Source organism: Oxyura jamaicensis, chromosome 7 (genome assembly GCF_011077185.1).
Source record: "Oxyura jamaicensis isolate SHBP4307 breed ruddy duck chromosome 7, BPBGC_Ojam_1.0, whole genome shotgun sequence".
Taxonomy (NCBI): Eukaryota; Metazoa; Chordata; class Aves; order Anseriformes; family Anatidae; genus Oxyura; species Oxyura jamaicensis.
The window spans coordinates 25,494,220-25,516,306 of NC_048899.1; the positions used below are offsets into that span (position 1 = coordinate 25,494,220).

The following is a 22,087-nucleotide window of genomic DNA, read 5'->3' on the forward strand; positions in this document are numbered from 1 at the left end:
ATCTCCTGTCCTAGGCAGGAAGTCAAAGTGCAGCAGCGTTTTCTTATGAATTGGTCATGGATTTGTATTTTGCAAGTGTTTTTAGCTAATGAGAGTGTCTGCGCCCTTGCCTCCCCTGCTGCTGACATGGTTAAAGATACGTGTAAGAAAAAAATATTTTTCCTTGGGGATATGAAGCTTCAGCAGATGCTAGTGGGAGTTTACACTCTTGCTTCTCTTGTCAGTGCTTGCAGAAGCAGCCAGACATTGCACTGTAGGTACGGGGCTAGAGCCGCTCCAGTCAGACACTGCACGGCCCCTCCTGGGCTTCCCTGGCAAGCGGGAGCAGAGCTGGCAGTGCCCTGTCAAAACCCCTTTGTCTGTGACAGGGCAGCCCCCCTCTGTCTGCAGGCACGGCTAGGAAGGCACCCGGTGACTGAAAGGTGGCAGTGGCTTTGACCTCAAGCGAGTGATTCACAAGGCTGTCAGCGCACGGCTGATCCTCTCGTGGAAGGCTTTTCCCCCAGGAGGAAGGGAATGAAGGACCCTCGGATGCCAAGGAGAGACAGCTTCATGCAGACCTAGCCCAGCAGCGATACGCGTTGGTTCCTGGTGTCACAGCCAGGCAGAGCTGCTGTGACAGATTTAGCTGCTGACTTTGTAGCTTGTCTCAAGGACAACTCGCCTGCCAGTCCTGTGATCAAGTCTGCTCTCACCTTGGGGACCTTGCTTGGTGAGCCCACCCTGCAGAGAGATCTAGAGGTACAGCAGCGGCTCGGAGTGTGACTGGAGCAGAAACAACACCAGCCATGGTCGGTGCTGAATGGCAGCTGTGTCCCCAGGACTAACAGGGCATCCGTGACAGCGATCGGCTCTGTACTGAGGTGTTCCTGTCACTCTGGGCGCCATGGCCAGTCCTTCCAGCCTGCTCCTAAAAGAAGGGCCTTTCGGTTCCCCCAGCCTGCAGTCAGAGCACAAAGCTGCCTGCAGGCAGCGGCTGCGAGATGGTGGCACAAAGGACAAGCTACTCCCTTTCTGCATCATTCGCAGCTCAGATCCCGAACTGCAGAGGATGTAGCTTTGGGCAAAGATGCGCTGAGTGGGCAGTCTGCTGAGAGCCGTCTTGGTGTTTCTCTACCCTAAACCCACCAGAACAAAGAGCTGGAGTGCTCAGAGTTCACTTCTGAATAAGGCAGAGGGGAGACTCCTTGGACAGGGGTTGCAAGGTCATCTCTCACAGGATATTTCCCTTCCCAAAATGTGAATACTGTAATCTTTTTCCTCTCTTCTGGTCATACCAGGTCTGAGAACCCAAGCTGTGTGCTGAATTCAAGCCAGTTGCCTGACAGCACTGTATACCACTAGAGACAAGAGATTTCCCATGACTTGAGACCCGTCTGTAATTAACCAAGTTCTTGTTTTAACCTGTGTTACGGACAGTAACTTAGTGCAGTCACGCTCGGATCATATTCATCGTTGCCTTAGGATGTGGTTCCACTGCTTCTTGTAGGGATCGATACGGTTTCATTGCTAATCCTCGCTGTGGTAGTTTAACCTGGGAAAACCTCAGGCCTGAGCTGAACGGAGACCTCTCAATTACACGGAGATCTTGCAGCGCTCCCTCAGGAGGCCTGGTTTGCGGTACTTAACTGTTTTGCACTGATGTGCCCCATTTTTTACCGCAGCTGTTGCAACAGCTCTGTTGCCTGTGGGCAGTCAGGTTCGTGCAACGCGAGATAACCTGCCTGCGAGCCGCGATGTGGCAGTCCTTTTCCTGCTCTGAGGGCACGGCGTGGCTTTGGAAAGTGGAATCTTGTGGTTGGAGAAGCTGTGCCTGCAGCGGGGAGACCTCACAAGTCGTTAGCTCGGCTGCTGTGGAAGCTCAGTGTTGTTGAGAGCAGCCAGAGTTACAGGTGGGGAAAAAAAAAAAAGCAAGTCCAGTTTTGGAAGAGGAAGGAGTAGGCTGTGGAAGCCTTCCTTGCTGATAAGCAGCCCCCGTGCTGATCAGCTCTTGAAGATTAAGATGTACAGTGTCTTTGTTAAGAGTCCCAGGACATGGGAAGGATGACACCGCGCTCCAGGCTCTGAGAGCCAGCTCTGCTGATAGCCTTGTGCTGCCACAGCCGGTCGCATCTTCCTGGGAAGATTTTCTGTCCTTTACCCCAGGGTCTCTCTCACCTGGTTGCCGTATGGCCATGTCCCAGCGGACACAGTCAGTGCTCCTCTCCGCTGCTGTGTTACTTGTGTTATTTCTCCCCGGTCAGCCAGTGGAGCAGTACCTGCAGTGCTTCTTACCCTGGCTGTCAGAACACACCTCAGGCTTCACTGTAGCCGTAGCATGAAGCAAATCCGTAAGACAGGTGGCCCAGCCCAGAAGCAGCCACAGGCACATCAGCCATCCCCTCCGTGCTTATGACAGCACCGCGTGCATTGGTGTATAACTTGTTTTTGTACCGGCTGGCTTTGGATCGCCATGGGAAGAAGCTCCCTGCTGCCTCTGCTCCATCCAGAGTGATGAGAGCAGCATGCCGTGAGGTGCTCGTGGTGCAGTGGGGAGACCTAAACCACAGTCCTTCTTGGGCTGGTAGCAGAGGGTGCTCGGTGGTATGGAAAAGGAATTTCTCTAGCAAAGAAGAGAGGGAATAGTGAGGGTGGCTGTGCTGGAAGCGGGATGAGAGGGGAGCACACAGCTCAGTGGGAGCAGTGAAAAGGCAGAGCAGGGCGGGGGTGAGCCAGGGCTGATGGAAGGTGGCTGTGCGTTGGCTTGGGAGGGCCTTGTAAGCAGAGCAGGAACCCTGCACCTGAGTGATGCAGGAGCCAGGGAGATGCAGCCCCAAGGCAGCAGGTGGGAGACATGACTCCTCTGAGGAAGAGCAAGGAGCAGGATGCCTTGCCTCTGAAGGGGTTCCCTGCTTACCCTGCCCGGTCCACTGCCCTCTCCTGCTGCTGTTTGCAGCACACAGCGTTTGGAAAAAGCAGTGCCCTTGTACAGCGCCCCCGGCTTCAGAAGAGTTCTTCCAGCATTGAATTTGGCCCACAGATTTTAATTACTCTCCACTGTGCTGGTAATGAGAGCCAGTGGAGCTGTACTGATTTTATTTCCTTTTAATTTGTGATGATGCTCTGGATGCAGATTAACTTTCCCAGCTCGATACATATTATTGATTCATCTTGCCTCGTGATGTGGTAAGCAGCCCAAAGAGGTTGCCAACTTCCCTGCAGCTTCCCTCAGTAGCTCTGTACCCCATGTCGTGTCTCCTCGCTCTGGCAGTAGCCAAAATCGGGTACCTCTGCTTGCTTCTGGTTGGGTTCTCTACGTCAGTAATGAAGGATGAAATCAGGCCTGTGGCAGTGTTTCTTTACAGTTCCCTTTCTGCTCCATTCGCTGACCGAATTTACTGGGGGGAGAGCAGTGCTGGGAGCAGAGTGGCTCTCCCTCAGTTCAGGGTCTGAACAGTAACCTCACGTGCAGAGTATCACTTTTTCCTTCTCTTGCAAAAGAACCCATCAGCTTCATGGCCAGTTCCGTACCAGGACACGTGTGCTGATCGTGTAGCACTGGGCAAGCCAAGACTAAGGAGATAAGAGGTAAATACTGCTTTGTCTTTTCACACAGCTTACTTCGAGGCTTAGAAGCCCATATCCAATTAAAGCAGCTGGGCAATTAACATCGAAACAGTCGAGCCTGGTCTTCATTTAGTGCATGTACACATGGCTGCTCCGGCTGCAAGGAAGCCTCAGACTTGTCTGAGTGGGGCTGGTCCTGTCCCCCTTATCTCCATCTTGTCACTGAGGAACCGCTGCCACCAGCTTCCTGAGAGATACTGGGCAACAGGCTGGGGAAATGCTTTTTGGAAGACTACAAAGTAGCAGTGGGAAGAAAAATGGAGATAAATTGGGGGTAAGTCAGATACTGGGTTCTTGATGCCAAACATCATCATCCTATGGAGGCTGGGGCAATATCCTGCAGACCTGCAGCCACAGCCACGCGTCCTGCATTAGCCTAGCGTTGTCACATCGTCCTTGTACCCAGCAGCATTTCCCCAAAATACCTGGAGTCACTCAGGAAGAGCAAAAGCTTTGGGGACCCAGTGACTCACCAGAGAAGGTGCTCACACCACCCTAGGCGAAGCTGTATAAATACATCCTTGTGGCTTGGTTCCACCATGCCCTTAGGGAAAATAAAAAAGCATTTCACTTTTTTTCCTGCCTAGGCAAAGCCAAGTCTATCTCTTGGCTGGGCTCCCCTTCAGCAACACCGAGCGCGTGGTGAGCACGGCACCGCCGAGGGCCTGCGTGGGAGAAGGGCCCTTCTGTTCCCTCACTTGCACCCAGGGAACAAATGTGTCTCTGCAAGCCCCTTACGGGCTGTTTTGTGATCCCAGCTGTGCCAGCCTCCCCAGGGACCTGGTCGGCTCAGCCACATCCATTTTATTTCCTTAAGGTGTAAAAATGTAACTGAAGCATCTAGATTATCGAGCATCTTGATTTATACCAAGTCTGCCTTCCTTTCTGCCTGGAGTAAGTACTGGGCTTGTTTCCTTCTCTGACTTTGTTCATTGCTTAGGCTGAGAAAGGAGAAACCAGGTGGATGTTTGAACAGGCTCCGGGCTCTGCCCTTCACCAAAATTTCCATTGAAATGTGCTTTTAATATCTTCCTGAAAAAAGTGGGACTGTATCAGAACAGGTAAAACCCTTGCTTCTCTACTTCCCTGGCAGTCCCTACCTCACAGGATCACTTGGAAGGAAACAGCATCTCTCCAGGATTTATTTGGTGTTTTGTGGTGTGTTTTTTCATGATTTATTCTTGCCTCCCTGCTGGAGCTCCCTGGAGCGCTGCCACGTGATCGCATCTCAGGGATGATGCCTTGCTTGGAGAAAATGCTGTAAAACCTACTGGTCTCCTCAAGGAACAGAGCAAAGGACGCCACACAGCAGCTGGCGTCTGGCAAGTCAGAGAGGTGCTGTGCCTCTTAAACAGAGTACATCATCACCATCATCACTAGTCAAGTGCCACTTCAGGAACAGAACAGGAAAAAAAAGAAAGGAAAGGAGAAGCAAGCAATGGTGAAATGCAGGAAAACTTTCTATCCCAAAGCATCCGCACAGGCCCAACCACACACCCTCATGTGCTACCCTAGTGGTGTGTTGAGAGGCAGGCATGCTTCATGAATGGGCCCTTTGATACCACGGTCCAGTCCCTGCCCACCTCCCTGTTTCCTTACAGCTCGGGATGGGAAGGCACCCGTGCCCTGTGAGTCAGATAGAGCCGTGGCAGCTTTTGCTGGAGCTTTTTTGGAGCTATTACACTTGAATAGAAGTCCCAGAGGTCACTTAATTCAAGTAAGTACCATTCAGTTTTAGAAGACCTCTCTCTATTTTCCTTGGTGCTCACGAACCACAAGGAGAGGAAGGATCCAGTTCCTGCAGGTGTCAGCGGGTTGTTTTATCACCCCCCTTTCACAGGTATCAGATCTGAAGCGCAGGGAGTGGAGTGTCTCACCTGGGAGGACCCTGGGAGATCAGGGACCCCTCAGTGTGTTACCAGGTCACAACCTGTTGGCTGCAGCTGTAAGAGTTGCTTCATTCACACACCAGGGTGAGAAGACACAGTGTCAGCTCATGACTTCTCCAAATTGTCTTAGCCCGTGTCAACAAAGAGCTTGGGGCTGAAAATCAATGCCCTGTGACCTTCCTCAGAAAAGAGACAGAGGAGAGAGCGCTGACCCCACTTCAGGGCAAGGGGAGTGCACCTGAATTTTTAAAATGCTCTCGCCAGTGATTGATGAAGCAGCGTTTCTGGAGAGGAGTGGAAAGAGAAGAAATTGGTGGTCTCTCCTCATGGGGCTAGGTCAAATGTCTTGTGAAGTTGATTGCCGATGACATGAGTCTTTCTACCAAAATCTTTTAGCCACCAAGGCCTGGGCAAGATCCTGTGCTTTGGCTGAAACAAGAACGGCAACCAGAAGTAAAATCTGACGAGGCAATTGACAGGCGTAAAGATCTCTCCTTATGCACCAGGATCTTGAGTCTAAGGCCTTCTTGTCTGCCTTAACCTGCCTTGCTGTGCCATCAGGGCTTCACAGCTGCCTGGGTGCCTGGCGGGGGGCAGAGGAAGGCCGTGCTAGGTGGAGCTGGAGCTGAGAAGGGTGCAGCCATGGGACAGCTGGAAGGAGAGGAGGTGCTGGGCTCCTGGAGGGTCTGCATCTGTGCGGCGCTCGGGGAGTTTCGTGATTGCATTAGGAGACCCTGTACCAGCAGCTGGGAGGAAGGAGGGCGTTCATTACATTTACCTATTTTCCTTCTTTATTAACTACAATTCCTCTGACCTCCTCAGAAGGAAGAAATAGAGGAAGAGGAATGTGCAGTTTTCCTTTTCTCGACAGCCATCTAATTACAGTGCCTGATTTTCCTGCTGCTTTTGCACATTTACCATTGGCGAGCAGAGTTGGGAAAGAGCCCTTGTTTCATCCAGTGGCACAAGATTAAGTTAACAGGATTCTGTTCCGGGGCTACTGACATGCTTCCAAAATGCAGCTCTGACATTGCCCAGGCTGTGGGTAATTTGATTCTCGTGCTGACGAAAGGCCTGAGCAGCAGCAAAGCTTGCACCTTAAGAACTGCATGCTCAAGAAGGTAGTGCCTACATCTTTGCATGTTCAGCTAGCATATTTTCAAACATAATGACCGTAAAAGAAAGTCAGTATCTTCAGACATCCTTAGTTTATAGTAAATATCAAAATCTGAACTTGATTTCAGTAAGAGTCATGAGATATGGAGCCGTTACCTTCTGCAAAATGTGGTGGCTGAGGCAGAACGCTTCATGCCCTCGTAAAAATCCGTGGTGTTAGCTGGGTGGCTTCCATGTGAGAGACCTTGGCTGTTTTCACAGATGGCAGCTGGATGACCTCAGCAACCAGCATAAGAGCCTCTCGCTTCACATGGAGAAAGTCCTTCAATCTTTAACTAGCTAATCTTTGATTTTATTTTTTTTATTTAAAGATTTTTGGGCACTGTGCAGTGCTAAGGAGGATCTTGCTGAGCTCCTATTACCTCAGCAGCAGCTGATACGTAATGAATTATTCAAGAATAGCCAGTTCCTTCATTAATTTTAATAACTCAAAATTTCCACCATGTTCTAGGCAGCGCTGCCAGCTGGGATGTGATAAGGTAAGCCCATTATTTCCTGGTGTCTTTTTCATTGTGTCCAGGTTTACAGACCTGAGGGCTTTTATAGCGAACAAGAGATTAGTATCAGACAGTGCTAATTTGGGGCAGATCTACAGCGGGCAGAAGAGGTGACAGAACTCCCCCATCTCTCATGGGGTCCCAAAGCCCTGTCCTTACGCAGGGAAGATGGCTTTGGATGTACAGAAATGGCCTCAGCTGCTGCGTGCTGGCCTCAGGGACAGAGTGTAACCCTTCAGCCAGATGGCCTGGCCTCCACAGCAGCTGAGAGGCACTTCTCTTTCATACAGACTCGCTCCCCTTAAATTGGTACCAGGTCTCTTAATACTTCCCCAGAGCAGGCAGACTGTGGTATTTGTGAATCAGTCCCATTTAGTGAGCATCTACGTGGATCAGTCTCACACGTAGCACACGCGGGCACTGCCCCGCACTGCTGTTAACACCCGGGCAGGCAGCGTCTCGGCACGCTGCATGCATCCTGTGCAGGCTGCTGCTGAACACAGTGTGAAAGCTGCCTCAGTAAACTGGAAGTTCATCTGTTGACTTTTGTAACTTACCTTTCCCTGAGGTTCTGCTCAAATCCAACAACAGAAAATACTTTGTGACACAGAAGCACTGTTAGCAGTTTCTTCAGAGAGATTAAGTTGTTGTGAGGACGTGACCAGATGTAGCATAGCTGCGCTTTACAACGCGTGCAAGGAAGGCAGAAATCTCTGCAGCTGCTTTTGTTGTCACGTATTTTAGAGGAGGGAAGATGAACTGCTGGGGAGAAGAGAGGCTGGACACCAGCGGTGCTGAACATGAATTGTTGACAGCCACAGCGATGAATCAGCCCCCAGATGAGCCCACGAGTAACTGACCTGCCAGCAGCTATGCGGTGCGTGCTCATGAATACGCTGCTAATAACGCAGCCAAGTGCAGCAGCTCATCCATGGATCCGGCACCGAGCCTCCGGGAGATAAAAGGCAGACCTTGCTAGAGGAAGGTCACAGCTCTGGGAGATTTAACGATTTGATCTTTGGGGCTGGAACATGAAAGAATAGCACCTGATAGCGAGAAATAAACGTGAGGCTCCTCACAGTCGGTCTATTAAATAGCAATATCCACATGTCTGCATTTCAAGAGGTGGGAGGACATTGGCAGATCTCTGCAACCATTGTACCTGCAGGCTCTTCTGGTTACCTCCCACAGACACAGGGCTCTGTTACCTGTGTCTTACCCAGTCCCACTACTCATCACAGCCTCCCAGAAGATTGTTCTAGGGGTTACAGGTCCTCACTAGGAAATCACGCTCCTTTCTCTAGTCTGCTGTGGTCCAGCTCCTGTTCCCAGCCAACAGAAACGTGCTGCTCTGATCTATCTTCCACCCTGACCCAAACCTACAGCCAGTCCTATGTCTTGGTATTAAAACAAACCAAAAAAGTGAATGATCTCAGGTTAATGTAGAGCTCCCCAGCCAGTTGGTGCTGAGCAGCTGACAGAGGCAGCTTGGTACTTACTCTGCCTTCATGGCACTGCAACCGGCTGTTCCACTGCTGGAATGAGACTATGCTTTTAGCACCCAACATATTGCAGCTACCTCATGCCATCATTAATCCTGCAGCTCTTTACTCCCCCTTGTCCTTTTTTTTCCCCTTACCAGTTTTCTGCAATTCTTAGCCTGTCATTTTTATTTATCACTTTCCATATCCCCAGTGTTTATACACATACCATGCTTGCTTTCACTTTCCCAATAAACAAGAACCTTTTTTTTTCCAAGCCAATGTATTTTCTTTAGTTGCAGGATTGTGGCTGTTTGAACATCTAGCCAAAAACAAACAAACAAAAACAAGTCTCAGTTATCATTCGTATTTTTCTCTTTGAGGATTCGAGGTTCCCTTTTTACCTGGCTCGTGGTTGTTCTCAGCTCTCGGAAAGCTCTGTTTTTAGAGTCCTAATGATGGATAATTGGCTGGCGCTGGGCTGTTTGCACACAGCAGATCTGCCTGTGTACCGATCAGTGGTAGCTAAGCAACCAGCTATGGTTTTAGTTCTGTGATCAATTCCTTGCTATCTAGCAAGATGAAGTCTAACCCAGTACGTACCCACAAGGGATGGAACAATTTGGGGATTTCAGGAGCCATCGTGGGTAGGACTGACAGATTTAGGCAGTGATGGCGAATGCTTTTGCACTTCATCCATAAAAGCAGACAACTGTGCCTGAATGGGAAGAGTGGAGCAGGCCCTGTGGCCGTGTCTGCATTCAGCCAACAACCCCACCAGACCATAGAAAAACCTCATCCCACACCCAACAAGCCAAGTTGGCCAGGCCAGGGTCAGCACACATACAGCCTAGCTCAGGCAGGGGCCAAGGCAAGGATTTAAATGCAGCTTCCAGGCCAGGGGAGGGTAGGAGCGAGGGTGAAAGGCTCAGGTGAGGCTGGTCAAGGTAACGGGAGGCTGTTTCACTAAGGGCTGTGATACCCCTCCCCCTAGACCTGGCGCTGCTTTGCCCCCTAACTTCTGTTCCAGAGGAATTGCTCCTAGATGCTTCATCTAAAAGAAATCCATTTTAGCTTTATGCAAAAACAGAAAATGTGTTCTGTGTGGGGCCTCCACACTCTCCTATCACTGCCCACCTGCAAAGAGCGTTTGATGGTGCTCCGAAAGAGATCTTTGCAAGCTCTATCTCCAGACTCTCTGCACTTCCCCCTCTTTGCTGTTCCTGCTTGCTGAAAGGAGCCATATGGATTTTGTACTGAATGTCACATAAATGCTAATACGTAAGTATATTTAGAGGTGGCATATGGGCAACAGTCAATGGGAATGAGTGCTTTTTTGGTTCAGATTATAGAGGCAAGTTCAGTGAAGCCAGATGCTGTAGTGGGTTAGGCAGGAAGCTTCGTTTACCTGGGGTCCCAGGTCCAAGTCTTGATTGGGATTGTTTCTGCACTTGGCATCTCTGCCTGGCTTTATCAACAGCACTGATGTTTGCTGGCAGTTATAGAAAATCCTGAAGGCTTCAGCCCTTGCAAAAAAAAACCCACAACATGTATTCTGATCTGGGAGGTACTGTATGGCAGACAGAGATCTGACTGTCCTCTGGAGTGTTACAGGCACAAGTGTCCTTGTTTTGTAGAGTCAGCAAAGAAAAGTTGTGCTGCAGAACAGTCTGTTACAGTAAGTAGATGAAGGAAATTCTTTGAGCTTTGAATCCTCCTTAAGCCTCAGAAAGCGTTGGGATACGTTGGAGGCTGTGAGTTTCAGTGTCCTTTCCTTGGGGGTTGTAATGCAACTTGCTGTGATTCTGTGCATCTCAGCTGCTGGTGCACCTGCCTCACCCAGGGAGCGGGAGCCTTGCCTGTGTTAAGAAATTTCCTGCAAAATAGACTTTACTCTTTTTATGTTTCAGTGATATGGGGATTTAATCTTGGAACCTCAAACAACAAAAAATTCCAAGCTGAGCTGAGATGGAAACTTCTCATGAAACCGTAGCTAGTATCTCCTTTGGTAATAGCATGATTGTATCTGCTCTGATTAAAAGGTTAACTGGATTTGGAGCATTTATGCACAAAGGAAAGCTGACAAGATCCTGATGGATTTTTACAACTTGCTCAGGGGTTGGCTTATAGCAAATCCACTGTGGTCATTACGTTCCTCACTTCTGTCACAGCCTGATGTCTCTTGTTGATAGCTTCGCCTGCAACGTTAAATAGCAGTCATAAAGCATTTTGCTACTGCTCCTGCCAGCTGATGAGCCCATTTTAAGCCCTGCTCATTGCATTGCATGCATGTCTCTTTGCATGGGGAAGTAGCTAGTTTTGAATGTCACCCAGCCCTACAGGGGCAAGTAGGAAGATGGATTATGCTGGCAGCCATCCATCCATCTGCTCATGTGCCAGCACTAATGTTTAGCTTTTCGGGCTCCCAGTTGTCTTAAATAAGGCTGACCTACGGGATCTGGGGTGGGAAAGGTCACATAGCTCGTTTTGTCTTCTCCTTCTTGAGTGGTAATTAAACTTTCTGAGGTGTTATAGCTACACGTAGGAATTCTTGACAGGCAGTGTTTATGAAGCTGAGGTTAAAATCCTTGCAGAGGTGCTGTGTTGTATGAGACTCTTACCATCCATCAGATTGGCTGCAGCATCTGCACCCGGTCTTCTCAAGGTACTCCTTAAGAAAAGTTTACAAAGGTTTTTACCAGGAGTGACTGGGTATCTGCATAGACAGTATTTCCCCTCTTTTGATTGATACCACCCAGCTGTATCTATAGAGTGGTTCTGTCCCTCCTTGGGGCAGAGTGTTCAGCTTTGGGCAGCTGTGGGTACCTTGAGACAACCCCAAAGCTGCAGACTTTCAGTGCCGTGACACAGGAGCAGGAGCCACGATAGTTATTAGAAGAAAGCTGGTGGTTTGCCTGCAGCTCAGCTGTGATGCCTCTGGTTCAGCTCCTAGTAGTGTCTCTGTAATTTCACTTTGCATGCAATGGCTTTCGTCAGCAACTATGCTCTGTGCTTTTTTCACAGTTAAAAGAAAAAAAAAAAAAAAAAGAGGTTAACAAGAATATAGCAACCTTCATGAGAGACATATGGAAGGAACATTTTGCAGAATGGAATGGAAGTTGTGATGTCTAACTCGTATTGCTAGGGAAACAGAGAGCCCAGAGATGGCTGGGAGCAGCCAGCTTCAGAGCCTGTAGCAAGCCAGTGGGCTGGGAAGGGGCGTGGGGGTAGTTGTGGCTCTGTGTCTCTTTCACACTTGGCATCACGGGGACTGTGTGACATAGCCAGTATCTGAGTCCCCAGCACAGGATGAGGGGCTCTGGGTGACTGTCCTTATCTTCTCCCTCACTTGCTTAGAAAGAGCTGCAGAACTGCTGCCTCCATTCTTACTTTTTTCAGCATCTTGCATACACAGTGGCTAGCCTGCGCTGCAGGAAGATGCAGCTTACTCAAAGCATCTCGTGCGTTTGAGCAAACAAAACCATTTTCTTGCAGCTGGTTCTAAACAGAGGGCATATCCCGCATCATCTGTCACTACAGAGTAGGAACTGGTGGAGCACCAAAAAGATGGCAGAGTTGCCAGCAGTGTTGGTATGTTAAAATACACAGATGTGGTTAGGAGCATCCTTAGAGCATATTTGTTGATATTTTTCTTTCACAGAATTTGTTCCTTAATGGTGACGTTAAAACATTGCCAGTGAGTCACTTATGACATGATGCTCATTTTACTGACAATGTTTTTTGGAGGGTGAGGTGAGGCCAGGTGTGGATGTGGTGAGAAATCCCATGGATCTGTATCGCCTCCAGCCTGAACTCTCCAAATCCTGTTCCCGTAGGGTCACTTGGGAGTTAATGTCCAGCTGGGATTAAAGACATCCCAGAGAGATTCTCCCATGTGGAATCTATCTGATATCATTTAAGTCAAGTATCTGGACATAAGGGATCTTCTTTCAGAAACCATTGGTGACCAGATGTATACGCGCTCTTTCTGAAAGTATTTTCCCTGGTGCTGCTGAGTGGAGGAACCCAGAGCTGCTGCTCAGCCCAAACTGGCTGCTTCTACTCAGCCCTGAGCTGCTGTTCACCACCCGCCATGTCTCTGCAGTCCCAAAGTGGCTAACAAAAATAATAGCTGCATGCATGGGAGAAGTAGCAGCAGCTCCCCACAGACAGAGATCCTATTTCAAGGAGGGGGTGTGTTCCTACAGCCTCCCCCACCTCCTGGAGAGATAATCCAGCTCTCATCTCTGTCCAGCCACACCCGGTTGCGGTGAAACCTCCTTTCTTCCACCCATGGTGCTCACGGCCCCCCTCTCCTTGTGCCCAGCCAGAAGGACAGGGCGCTGCAGCTGGTTGTGTGCTCTCCATCCTGGCCAGCAGCAGGTCAAGCAGAGCAATTGGGCTTGCTAATTGCTAACCACAGCCTTCCCTATAGGCACTGGAGTCTTCTCCAGGCATCGGTGTTCCTAAGGCTTCTAGTACAGGCAGGCTGACAAAGAGGGCTAAAGGGAAAAAAAGCATTTCCATAGCTAATTGAATGGAGGTGAAGGGAAGAGGTGCAAATGCTAGTTGAAAGAGCAGCCTTTGTCTCTGATAGTCAACTGGGAGAAATAACTTACTGGAGCATTCAAGAATATGCAACACAAGCAAATAAATGATGCTGACAGTGTGATCAAAGGGTTGCTATACAGGAGAAAGCCTCTGTCAGTGCTAGCCAGGCCTCCGTGAGCCTCGGATCCTTGCCTAATAAATGTGATGAACAGCCACATGTGATGTAGGAGAAGCTCGCTGAATTTTGCTCTTGGGATCGGTTCCTGACATAAAGTGCTTTCAGACTCCATAGTCCATTAAAGTCACGTTTATCAAAGGATGCAAAAGAGAGGTGCAGCATACTTTTGTCTCCAGGTCCTGAGTTCACATGGAAATGAAGGACCTGAACGCATCAGTGATGGAAAAGCTGACATGTTGATTGGGTCTGATCTACACAGGGCAGTTACTGGCAAAACTGACAGCGTATTGATACTGCTGCAGATACTGCTCCCTGGTGATATCCTTATTCCATAACACCAGATCCAAACCAGTAACAACTTGCTGGAGTGAGAGGGCCCACCAGGCCATCGCGTGCCCGGAGTGGTACCGCTGTGTGAAGTAAAAAGCTCTCTGTGTGTGTGCAGAGCAGCTCCTAGACAAAGCACAGCAGAAAAGGCAGTCTTTGCTAGGAGGAAAAGCATACTCTAGGATTTACTAGCTGTATTGAAATCTGCCCCACAAAACGGGTGTTGTGCAGTTTGTACACCCCTTGGTGGGCTTAGATAAAAAGCACGTGCAGAGGGGAGGCCCACTGGGACTTCATCGCTTCCTTATTATCGTGTCAGCAGCCTGGGTTGGAAATGTTTTTCCCAGAGGGAGCAAGGCCAAAGAGAGAATCGACTTTTTAGAAAGCTGGTTCCTGTCCCCCAAATCCTCAGGGGCCTTGTGCAAGGTGAGAGGCCCAGCTGTGAGCGCAGCACGGCCTGTCCTTGGCAGTGGCCATTACCTGACCGGCATGAAGGGCAAGGGGTGGCGCCAGGCTGTGTGTTGTGGAGAAGGAAGCTGTGAGAGAGTCTGGGCTGCCTTCACGGGGTGAAACCTCAGGAAAACGGAGCAGAGTGCTGTGACAGTGGCTTTTCTGTGCTTGAAGCAGCTCTGCAAAGGCAGGGGGCTCCCAGGGGCTATGGTGGCAGCTGAATGAAATTGTCGCTTGTGATAAGGTACTCTGAGAGCTGGGGGGGAGATCCTGGCTCTGTGCCTGCTGGCAGAGGTCCATGTGATTTCACCGGAGCCAAGCTTTTTTGACTCTGCATGTGAAATAAATTGCCAGGGTGAAGCTGCAAAAATAATGCCTGGTAACGCAAGCCCTGCAGAAACCCTCGTGCAGTGTCGTGCCGGAGCACCAGAGGCCTGCTACTGGCAGGAGCCTTGGCTCGGAAGAGCCTGTGATGTTCTCCTTGGGAGGAAGGATGAGCAGGGAAGGGCAAGGTGCTGCTGCACCCACCTAGGTGGTCACCTAACTGCCTGTTGGTACACAAACTCACACTCTGGTGCTGGTTTTTTGACCCACTTTGTTATTTTCCCTAGCTTTCCCAGCAGCTGCAGGGACTACACATCAATATCACCACAGCAACAAGAGGTCGTTAATGGTGTGCTGCCTGTCGAGGGGCGCTCAGCCGCCTGGTGGGCTGTCACCAGCAGCTCCAGGGAGAACGGAGAGAGCTCAGGGCCTTTGTGGGGTCAGACTTCTGGTTCTCCCTCCCCTGCCTTCCCCCAGCCAGGCCCTGCTTTGGTGCTGACAGTAAGGGGCACAGCTCTTCCCTTAGCAGCGTGTGCTGCAGGGAACCGCTGCCAGGAGAAGAAGGGCTGGCTTTGCTGCACAAGTAAGGATAAATGTGCCTCTCTTGGGTTTGTTTGCATGGGGCTGGGGCACCGAGAGGCGTTTTACATTGCAAATAAGCAACTTATGCAGCACGCCTCCAGGGAGCTCGGAGCAAAGCAGGAGGCTCGGGGGCCAGGGAAGGGGAATGGCAAGCTAAACTGCGAGGACAGATAAAAGACATGTCATATAATTCTGCTAAATGGTGAAGGAAGGGAAATTCTCAGAGGGTGTAAATTAGCGTTGACAAGCTATAGTGATTTACACCCAACTCATGGCCTGGCCTACGGGCTAATTAGCTGAAAAGTATCAGCATCTGAAAGGGAGGGGGTTGTTTAGAGAGGCCCATGTGGAAAGCTGGGGACTGAGGAGTTGAAAATGTGCAAACAAGAATAAAAGAAAGTCTCCTGGGTAGGAAGGGTGATGTTCTCCTTGGTAGGAAGGCTTGAGATATGCCTCAGAGGCTGATGCAGACCCTGCCCACCTGCACCAGCTCTCTGACAGGACTCAGTGCCTGCTAAGACAGGCAGCGTGCAATGCTGGACCTTCTGAGGACAAATCCCTGGACTGAGACAGTTGACCAGAGCAGTCCTCACAGGTTTCCTTCCGAAGCATTGCTGAGGACCTCCACGCTCAGCAGAGTGGCTGCCTGTGTCTGTCCACGCCCTGCAGGACTGCTGACACTGCTGCGGTCCAGATGTCCTCACACCAAACCTGCTGCCACAAGCAGTATACTAAAGTGCCCGATGGCTTTGAGATGTGACCACACATGGCGTAGGATGAGATCATCCCCCTCACCCTGCTGAACATCTCCCTCCTCCCTTGGCTGTGGCTCCAAGCTCACCACGTTGTTGGCTTGGAGGGACTCTGCTCGTCCAGCTCCTGTCAGCTTTGGGGGTGCTGGACTAGCTCCCAGCGCAAAGTTAATGAACTGAAATCAATAGATGTAGGTTGGGGGATTTTTTCTGCCAGGATTCATATCGCTTTATTGGAAATACCAATGCAGTAAGCCATTAATGCATTCTAAATTTAAGGTTTATGGCTGTGCTGCTGAATACGTCTTCCTGGGGAAACGAAGGAAGCAGGAACTGTGGACATACATCTTATTCATAGAATTAGTGTGATTTCCTTCCTCTAGCCCAATGCATGTTAAATAGTAGGCTGGGACTCTTGGGGCAGTGTTTGAATAAGGAATTAGGAATCCCTTCAGCAACCCTGATGGATCCACCTGTATGGAACTGGTTTTCTGTTGCCTTCCTGGGGCTGGGAGGCCATGTAACAGGACGTGGGAAGAGCTGTGGTTCTGAGGTCAGGAACCTGCTGGTCATGCACTGCAGAGGAGCCAGGCTGTCTGCAGGGCCCCCACTCAGGCCTTGTGCTTTCCAGACCTCACGGGGGGCTAGATGGGTTTTCCTTGCCTGGGTTTGCCTATGAGAACTGTGTGCATCTGGGCTGGGGAGCATGGAGCCAGGCATGGAGCAGGGTTGGGGCCTGTTCCTCCCTAGGCTCATGGTGCTTGCTGGGGAGCAGAGGGGTTGGTGGTGTTACAGACAGGACTGTGGGTCAGATGCACCCTGCAGGTTTGTAGGTGTTGGGGGTGGTCTGTCCCAGGAGCAGACGTTACCGCAAGTAGGACTTTCTTCCTTCTAAGGAGTCATCTGAAGGAGCTTTGTGGCCAAACAGGGTGGGGACCCGCTGAAAGCTGGGCAGATGATGGGTGATGCCATCCAGGGGCACCTGGAGCCAGCGCTGCCAAGTGGCTCCGGCTGGGACATGAGATGGCCGTGTCACACTGGTGTGTCCAAGAGCCTTTGTCAAAGTAACTGGGGTACTCAGCCTTCTTTTGCCACCAGGTGAATGTTAATCCTTGCAATCCTTCTGCTGCGTTGCCAGGACGGCTGTGGGAGCAATATTGTCCAATAGACAGAGCGGTACACTGGTGAAACAAAAGGGGGTACCGTTCCCAAAGTAAGGAAGGGATTACGAGCTCAGGTCACCTTGAAAGCCCCCTGCCTGAAATCAGCATGCTGGAATGCCTGCCCTTAGAGGCGGTTTGGAAATAGCAGGTCATCACAGCCTTTCTGAAGGAGGATCAGAAGGAGAAGACCATGCTGTTTCACTAAAAGAAGCTGCTCAGGCTTAGAGAGCGGCTAGAAAAAATCATCAAGGGCGGTGCTGCCACACGCACAGCTGTGTGGAGCAGTAGGGTTCCTCAGGTGGAACCTTTCCAGTCGGGAAAGCAACTTTCCCAAAGACCTTAAAAAGCACAGAAAGGGAGCCAAGAATGCTTAAGACCTTCAAGTGATTCCATAAATGTTTTAGATTAGTTTTTCCACTGCTTTGAGATGATTTAGGAGCTAATTCAACCACAATAGGAGTTTGCATGAAGTTACAGCAATTCCTACGTTGTCCCTGGTGGAAGTGTGTGTACCATAGCTGGGTGTTCCCATGATGGACAACAGATAACGTAGAGAAATTCTTCTCAGGAACATGTGGGTACCAAACGTATACTTTCGGGCTGCTCTCTAATCAGCCAGCCCTGACCATGGCCAAGACCTGTTCTTTTTCTGGAAACAAAGGCAGTGGTGGAGATACTTTGGACGTGGCCATAGATGAGCTGGGTAAACTTGTGTTGAATGCAGTGGCATGGAGGAAATGTTGGGGAATAGTTCAGGGTGGCACCTTTGGGAGAATCTGGAGGTACCTCTGATGTGCGTGTTCTCATGGGAGCTTTCTGCACTGCCTGGGGTCCCCTCGCCCTTCTGTGGTGTCAGGGGATGTTACCGGTCTGCTTGGCCCAGCCAGGCAGCCAAGAGGAAAGCATGTTAGGCAGAAGGGAAAGCCAAGGTATGGCTACTTACTGTGCTAGGAGTTTCTCCACGTTTTTTTAAGTGGCTAATTTTGCTTTGGTGAAAAGATAGAATTGTGCACAACGGAATGTCAATAGCAGTACGTTATATCACTAGCTGTAAGTATTATTGGTAAAAGGTATAGTATTTGCAGCATGGCAGCACTGAAAATCCTTCAGTGCACTGTGAAGCAGGGTGTGTTCTCAGATTCAGACCGTGCAAAAGCCTGGCTGACTTCATTTGTGTCTGGGGCGCGTAAAGCAGAGGTCTCTGTTTGCTGTCTCTTGGTAGCCGTTGGGGTCACTTGACTCCAGGATCTTCAGAGATTCAGGAAAGACTCCGTTCCCTATGCCAAGCTGTCTCTGAGATGATGTGGTCTGTGCTTAGGATGAAGCTGAGAACACCAGGACCATGAATACAGACTGCGGAGGTTATGGTTCTCTGTGTTCTCTAGCTTTGAACCCAAGCTGGCAGCTGTTCCTCTTGTTAGCAGCCCTGACTCGTGCCGTGGAGCAAGCAGTGAAAGCAGTGAGGAAAAACTGTAAGCTCAAGGAAAGCTACGCTCAGCTGCTCACCCTAGGAAAGAAAAGAAACCTGGGAAATGGTGCTGTTTTAGGTAACTGCTGTGGTCGTACCTCTGCAATTACCAGGCACGCTCTAAGCCCTGTTGCTCTTTCAGCTGCTAGAACAGACTGAAAAAGAAACGGAGCTGGAGGAGTCACCTAATTGTCCTGCTGCGTCAACTGCCTCCTGCCGCACGGTTCTGCTTAAGTGAGCAGCTAAGAAAGCAAATACAGCCAAGGCACCTTGATTTCTCTTGTTAACCTTTGGCTTGAAAAATCAGATGTGTCTGGCAGCCTCTCCCGTGAGATTGCTGGCGTTCTGCTAAGCAGCTGAAGTGGAGCGATGTGCCTGACATGGCAGCAGAGAGCATGCTGTGTCCACGGGGTTTGCTGTATCAGATAGCACAAACCCACACCAGCATTGCAGCTTGCTAAAATCCCATGTACAGCTCTTGGAAGTGGGCCTTTTGCATCCCTCCAGCTGGCTGGATGTCTGAAATAAAAGGGAGACTGTGCTTCAGATTAAACTAACCTCCATTCAGTGGTGTGTTTTGCAAAACCTTTATCAGAGAAATTAGAGTAAGACCTGAAGGTTTGTTTAATTGCTGCCTCTTAGCTTGAGGAAGGCGGCTTGGGTTACTCCCCCCCCCTGCACACAGGAGCTTGGTGAGATGGGCATGACTCAGAAGTGAATCTGTTTGTGATGAGGAGTTGCATATGTGGAGAGTGGAAAACGTACCCGGCTCACTTGATCTCTGATCAAGGCAGGAGAGACCAGGCAATAGCCAGCTGCTCTCTGCCATCTCATGGACAAGCTTCCCAGTTTGGCAGGTCTGTGGGGCAAACCTCGCTGCCACGGGTCCTGGGAGGCAGCACTGGCAGACCTGCCCAGCCTGGCTTTTCACCAGCACTGGTGCGGTCAGCCAGGCAGCACGGTTCGTGTGTGTGTGGTGTGATTTATCCTTTGAGCTTTAATCCTCAAGAAATAAGTTCTTTGGGAGGATTTTGCAGGAAAATGAAGGTGAGTGGCAAGTCTCCAAGCAGGCACTTAGAGCAGTGAAGGAGAAGTTCATTAAACAGAATCACATGGCCGAAAATAAGCCGAGCACACGATGCCTTTAGTCTTATGCTCGCTTCAGGCGTGGGGCTCATGGCAGCCGGGAGCTTTGCAGTCCCTGAGCCAGGGGAGAGGCGAGCGTTGCACAGACGGCGTGGTCAGAGAGCAGCGGCAGCCAACACTCAGCTCCTTTCTGCTGTTTGGCCTGGCCTAACCCAGCACTGTGTCTTGGAGGGCTGGGGGATGAGAAGAAAGCCCTGGCTATGGGGCAGTGTGAACAGGGCAGCCAGGAAGCACAGCTGGGTAAATAAAGGAGTGCAGCACCAAGCCGCAGTGCGCGGGTACGCCAGGGAGCAACAGGACTGGAAGTCGCTGCTTGGTTTAGGTGGGAGAAAAGAGGGTGCCCTAGGACTGCTGTGTACTGTTAGGAGAGGGTGAGTTAGGACCCAGAACGGGAACAGCATGTGAAAGATCAGCGTTTACGTGTCTCCTTGCCTCATGCTTCTGTGACATTTGCTGGTTTCCATACCGGGGATCACCTGCAGGGTGTATCTGTGGCTCTGAGGCGGTGGGAGGACAAGCTCTTTTATTGCGCTGTAGTTGCCAGTGTTTTTTGATGGTAACCGTGTTGGGCTGAGCTGACTATTCTGGATGTATGTATGTACAGCCAGCCTGCAAGGGTGAAAGAACACCTGTCGCTTCTCAGGCATAAGCATATACACTCAGATGGTTTCTTCCGTCTCCATCTCCCTCCCTCTTTCAGCAGAGCCTGGCATGTGCTTGTGCTAACGTTACTTCAGAGCTGAGTGTGTCACGGTGCTGTCGCTGGCCTGACAAACTCCAACATGTGAGCTGAAACCGCGGTGCTCTGTGCCACCAGGAAGGGAGCATGGGAGAATAACGGGCTCGGTGTTTTGTGTTGCTGTCCTGAGTTATCCCGGTTGTCCCTGGTGTTTCCCAGAGAGGAGTGCCCATGCTCCCCTGGGCAGCAGAGGCAGCAGGCACGTCCCCAGTATGTCCCCAGCACGTCCCTGCCCCTTGGCAGGTCGCAGCCCGGCAGCAGCTGACTCTGTGCTCAGGTGGAGCGTAGCTGCTTGGCACAATGCGCACAGCCATCGGGGTGCTGACACAGGGGGACGATTGGAAGAGTTCAGGAGGAAAAAGGCGGCTCTGTCAGAGATGGAGCAGGAGGGCAGAGCGGTGCCCCTGCCTGAGCTGGCAGTTTGAGGGCCCCCCAGCTGTCTGCCAGGCGTGAGGCCAGGGCTCACCTGTCCCTGAGGCTCCTGCTGTGTGCTGAGCCGTGAGCTGCAGCCACGTGCGCCTTTTTTTTCTGAGCTCTCCTGAAAGTATCCAAGGGACTTTTTGTGCTTGGAGTGTTTTATTAGGGCAAAAAGTCATGCTTTTAGAGAAAGAAAACTCATCTGGGTGACGATTAAAATAAATGATTTGGAAACAAAATTCCCCTCTTCCTCCACTTAATCCTGTCATTTCTGGTGCCTGCCTGTGTGTCAGCAAGCTCTGCGCAGCCTCCTCTGGACGGTGTCTGTCTCCTGCCATCTCTCACACGTGTCTCTGTCTGTTTCTGTCTTCTCTGGTCCTCTGCTCTGCAAACCTGCCCCCAGCTCCCCACTGCTGGCAGCAGGTCTCTCCCAGCTGCTCCTTCCCCAAAAGCAGCTTCTGTCACCCCACACACATCTCTGTCTGGAAAATCCTGCCCCGATGAAGCAGCAGCAGGCTCACTGGTGTGGGAAATCGGCCTCTGTGTCCTCAAGGGCAAAGGGGTGCCCTCCCCTGCCACCGCTTTGAGGCACTCCCCTGAGGACAGAGGCCAGCCCGTGGGACACCGGCACCCCCGCAAGGTCTGTGCCACCGCCGAGTGGTGTCCTGCAGCCTGGAGGGGTCAGGGCCTTGCTGCTTCGCTCTTCCCATGGCTGCTCCTCCTCCTGTCTGTGATTTCTTCCTTCCCCGGCTCACTTTTTTACACACACACACAGAGTATGGACCCTGTGCGTGCAGCCCTGGCACCTGCCTCACACAAGCTGTAGTTTCTCTTCAGACATAGCTGTAAGAAGCTCACTGCCTCAGGCAAGGACCGTTTTATTTTCAGCTCGTGCTACAGCAAGGATTGTTTTCTCTTTCTGCTCAGTCTGCAAGCAGAGTGCAGGCAGCCCATCGTGGCTCTGAGTCCTGCGGCTGTGACCTGATCACAGACCTGCCTGGCGGGCCGTGGCGTCTCTGTCATTAGCAGCACTGACTCAGGGGAGCCCTGTTCCCTGCGCCATGCCTGGCTCTCATGTCATCTCATTCTCTCTTTCTTGACAGATCATGTTATAACCTATGATCACAGAAAGTCCTGATCCTCACGTTTCTCTGCTGTCACCTGTGGGCTCCTCCAGAGCCGCGAAGAAAGGGGAACTCCAGCCCCACCATGAGAAGACTGGGTGAGAAGTGCCTTTGACACCTTGGGGAACAGCCACACCTTAAAGCTGCATTTAATTTTATTTGTAGAAGTTAGGAAGGACTGTAATAATGTTCTTCATTCAGTGGTGATCCACAGGAG

The 22,087-nt window shown here is 50.8% G+C and overlaps 1 protein-coding gene across 2 annotated transcripts in view; it reads left to right on the forward strand.

Moving 5' to 3' along the window:
- Nucleotides 1–22,087, forward strand: part of LOC118169881 — a 40,092-nt gene that overhangs the window by 3,311 nt on the left and 14,694 nt on the right. The window contains exon 2 of one of the 2 annotated variants that reach the window (XM_035331652.1): nucleotides 21,850–21,968. The exons of the other annotated variant lie outside the window; for it this stretch is intronic. The gene's annotated coding sequence lies outside the window, so the exon portion shown is untranslated. The remainder of the gene's footprint in view (nucleotides 1–21,849; nucleotides 21,969–22,087) is intronic. 2 annotated transcript variants of the gene reach the window in all.